This window comes from Leptosomus discolor, unplaced genomic scaffold (assembly GCF_034619465.1).
Source record: "Leptosomus discolor isolate bLepDis1 unplaced genomic scaffold, bLepDis1.hap2 HAP2_SCAFFOLD_29, whole genome shotgun sequence".
Classification (NCBI taxonomy): domain Eukaryota; kingdom Metazoa; phylum Chordata; class Aves; order Leptosomiformes; family Leptosomidae; genus Leptosomus; species Leptosomus discolor.
The window spans coordinates 672,970-677,735 of NW_028237772.1; positions in this window are offsets into that span (position 1 = coordinate 672,970).

A 4,766-nucleotide genomic window follows, 5' to 3' on the forward strand; every position below is an offset into this window, starting at 1 on the left:
AGCTACAACAGAACGAGCCTCAGTACGGGACAAACCAAACGGCCGTCGTAAAGCTCGAAAACCTTGATGAAAAAATTGATGTGATAATAGAGCTTGTTGCTTCGTGTTAGGAACAGTAGTTAGAGCCATAGCAGAAACAAGAGCATCACTCTTGAATTACCTTCTGTACAAAATCCGGGTCAAGTGGTATGAGTATGAACATGCATAACAAAAGAAGGTTCTTTTCACTGTTGAATGCTCTTCCAGAGTTCCAAAGCACCTCAAATAAGATTTGATTGTCTGACATAGTCAAGACCACTTTATCCAATGGATTAACCCCATTGGCTACATATGCTGAGTCAGTGACAATATTTACAGGAGAAGTAAAAATAGAAAAACCAACAGCCATCGCACGCAGCTCTACTACTTGTGGAGAACCTTTTTGATATACTACTTTGTTGTTCCAGTTGTTGTTTTCATACCATACTGCTGCTGCTTTACCTGATTTTCCTGAACCATCTGTAAAGACAGTGGGGCCTTTTACAGGTTCTGGCTGGCTGAAGTTTTTCTGACCAAATGGTATTTCTCGAGCAAATTTCAGTAGCGGGTGTGATGGTAGATGGTACGATATTTGCCCTTGAAAACTCGCCATGGCCGCTTGTAGCTCATAAGTATTTGCCAGACACCATTCAAAATACCAGTTTAGAACAGGAAAAACAATAGTAGCTGGATCACGCCCTGTTAGTTCTAGACATGGCTTCTGGCTTTTATGATCACATCAGCAGTGAGTTCAAACCATCCAGGAGCAGTTTTTCGTGGCTGGAATGATAAAAACATCCATTCTAAAATATGTAACGGGTCATCCCACTCAGGATTCCACTGCACAAAAGCACCAAATGGTACAGTTGTGTCAATTAGTACAAAGAATTGTACCAATCGAGCCAAGTCTATTCGAGAGACAAATTTCTCATGTCTAGATTGTTCCACCAGATGAATTCCACCTAGTGCTTCCTCATTTAATATTCTGGGTTCTGCTGGATCAGTAGAATTTTTAATAATTCCAATTATGGTTGCAACCGCGAATTTGTCATCCCAAGATAACGCCTGATCCAATTCAAAGATCCCATCAGTTTCTGTACATCATTAAGTGTTTTAACCTTAAGGTTGAGTTTCACAGGCTGTGGTACAACCTGTTTACTTGTAATTGTCATTCCCAAATATTTCCAGGGTTCTACCTTTTGTCTTTTTCAGGGGCAATAACTAATCCATATTGTTGTAATGAGTTTCTGGTCCAATTCTCCATGTCTCTCAACTGCTCCTTGCTGTTTGATGCTAACAGGATGTCATCCATGTAATGGTAACAATAACTAGCAGGGAATTTTTCCGTCACAGGCGACAAAGTTTGTGCTACAAACCATTGACAAATTGTTGGTGAATTTTTCGTGCCTTTGGTAAAACCTTCCATTGATACCTTTTTGAAGGTTCCACAGGATTTCAAGAAGGCACAGAAAATGCTAAATTTTCATTGTCTTGGGAGGCTAGTGGGATAGTAAAAAAAAAAAAAAAAGTTTTAAATCCACTACAATATTTCCCCAATTCACAGGGATCATGACAGGTGAGGGTAGGCCCGGTTGTAGAGCTCCCATTGTAGCTATGACAGCATCAATTTGTTGTAGGTCATGTAGCAATATCTATTTTCCTGATTTCTTTTTGATTACGAACACTGGGGTATTCCATGGGCTGTCAGAAGGATTTTGTGTCTTTGTGCACCGTCTCGCGCTCTTCTTGCCGTTTCCCTGAAGCGACTGTCCCGCGTGTCCTTTTCTATTTCATCTAAAAGCGGCAAACAAGGTACAGCTAACAAAATATCATCCGTATAACGATAACAAGAACACTGCGTCTCACTCACTCACGCATTCAAACACTGATAACCAGTTTTTACACTATCACACGAGGAGCTCCTTTACACCATTCACACAAAAGACCCAAGAGGACACTTGCAACTCTGATTACTACAATAGCAACTATAGCATTGAGCAGACTAAGATCCAATATCATACCTATGTCAGACGAGTTCCAATTCAGGTAGTTAAATATCAGTGCGAGTGGTGAAAATACACGTCGACATCAATGCTGACCAGCGCACAGTGCGAGCACCGAGCAAATTACAGAAGCAGACCAGAAGGAATACCTTTTTCCGTAGATGGTCCTTGTCCACCCCTGCAGCGAGCCAGATGAGTCAGGGAGTCCCTCCGAGGAAAGGTCCCGGGGCGCGCCTAGGGAGTCCCTGTCCTCAGCGGCTCCTGCAGCCGGACAGAGATTGTCGCCTCTGGGTTGTCAACTGAATCTGAGAAAACTCAACAACAACTCAGTGTTATTAAGCAGGGATTCTTTATTGCACTTCAAGATTTTTTTTTCCTATGTGAGGTTTGTTTTGTTTTTTCTTTTTTTTAGGGGGGGGAGGGGGAAGGGGGGGTTTAGGGTGACCCCAGGGGTGACGCCGGGGTTCCCCTGTCCCCTCCCTACCAAAACCTTGCCACACACACACCCCCCGCCATGTGCGGGAGCTGCGTGAGGACACTGACACGATCAATGTGATCTAACAAGTGAACCTTTATTTCCGTGTTTCCAGTGCAATTTATAACCCTCGACCACACCCAATAAATACTGATTGGCTTCATCGCAACTAACGGCCCATAGTCCAACCTGATTGGCCACATTGCGAGTCATGTTCAAGTCACGGTCACAAATGTTCACACCCATCTTCTTTGAGAAATTACAACGGCGTCATGAATGGCGGCTGTCTCTTCTCCTGCACCTGTAAGACGTTCATGCCCCCTGCACCGGAAGTTGTTTCTACTTTCAGCAGTTCCGGTACGTCCCAGCTCCGATTCTCTGGAAAGGCTGGATTGTTCACATGTCCCTTATTTCGAAGATATCCTTCCACACTCCTCCTTCCTCGGCTAACAGAGAATGCAAAACCATGCAAAGGTGAAAAATGGCATTTCTCATGTGGGTACATTGGTCAGCTAACGAGTCCAAAGCATCAGCTCTCCGATTGGTTAGGATTTCTAATATTGCCTGTAAGCGGGTTATGCGGTTAAGATTATAGATCGGTTCTCTGGCTCCCGCTATCAGTTCGTTGGGGTTCCAACTAGCTGGGCCATAATGTCGTCTGATTCTCTCAGTGGGCCGCCCATCCTTTCTCCATTTTTGACCACTGTTTTGGGTCAGACTGGTATCAATACTCCTGTTCTCACGCCTCAACTCATCGTACACCCTAATTCCTAACTGGTTTCCCTCATCAGAGGCTAACAGGAAGAATAGGGGCCTGAAGGATCCCACATAGCATATACCAGACCAGTTTGGTGGCAATCTTCGATAGGCTGCCGTCCGCATATCCAGTCATGCCCTTGCAAAGCCCAGGTCCCATTGGCGAAGGGACCTTCCCACATTGCAGAGTCTATGGGTTGCTCAGAATACAATGTGTTTCCCGGTCCTAGTGCTCCTCCTAAAATGGTTTCGTCTCCATATCGATCACAATATTTACATTTCCACACCCCCGATTCCTTTTTCCACACACAGTTACATCCCCACTTACTTTGATTAGTACTAGACCAAAATGTTTTAAACACTGTGAGGGTTCCATGTCAATGCTGCCACTCCCATTGGTGCACTCGTACAGTAGGATTTTTGCTGGTGGTATTATCTCGCAGGCAGAAAGGGAGTCAGGGATCAAACTTGCTGTCTCGCCGGGCAGCTTTAGCACCCTCTCTGCAGGGACTGGTAAGGGAGCGTTTTGCCCAATTGCACAAGTAATCACCAAACCGCCCTTTTCATTTTCAGTGAGCCTCCTTCAATATTGCCACCCTCCTCCCCCCAGCTCACTGACAGGGGGAGGAGGAGATCGTTTGCCTGCTGCTCATTTTTTCTCTCCTCGGTCTTACAGGCGCAAATCGGGAAAGAGGGTGCAGAGGGGATGTTGGGCTTCTCTTTAATCCAACTGGATAGGAATATTTTTAAGATTCTAGTGGGTTTTCTGTCCATTACTTCTCTAGGTATTCCTTTTTTCAGCCCTTCCATCCACAAATCGACCCTCTTTCTTTGTCCCTCACTGTCTGACCCTCTCTTAACAGCATGTTCCCAATCTAATGAAAAGAAAGCTTTTTTTCTGCAAACTGTTCAGATCTCATAATTCCACGCATATAATCAGATTTCAAGACCCTCTATCATTCAAGCCGTCTGGAGACTGAACCAGGGCAGTCTAAATTGATATCTGAAAATTAGTCTTACTCCTTCCCATCTGCCACAGTGGAACACTGAGTCTATTTGGTGAGGCAAAGCTCTTCCACCTCACAAGGGCAGGTGCTGGGGGGCAGCACCGCGTTGCTTTAGCATTAGGAGTTTTCACAGTGGAGAGGGAAGATAACTACTTGCAGTAGAAAGTATTCCTTTCGACAGATGACGTACCTGTCTACATTCAAGATGGCATATTAAGAAGCAAAGATCGTTATTATTCAAAATAATTTATTTTGGATAAAATAAATAAAAGGAACTGTCGACTCTCAACCATGTCCAACTCGTGCTCTTCTGGAAGATGTTGACCGTCTTTCTTGTGTAAACTCCACGCGTTCAGCAACTTCATCCAACCTTCTGCTACAATCAATTCTAAATCTGTTTTAAGTCTTTAAACTAGGATCGATGACCGTTTGTTCTCTAAGTCCTTGTGCCCGGCAGAAAACTGAGTACTTGAACCAGGCAAACACTAAAATCCTCATTGCCTGGGG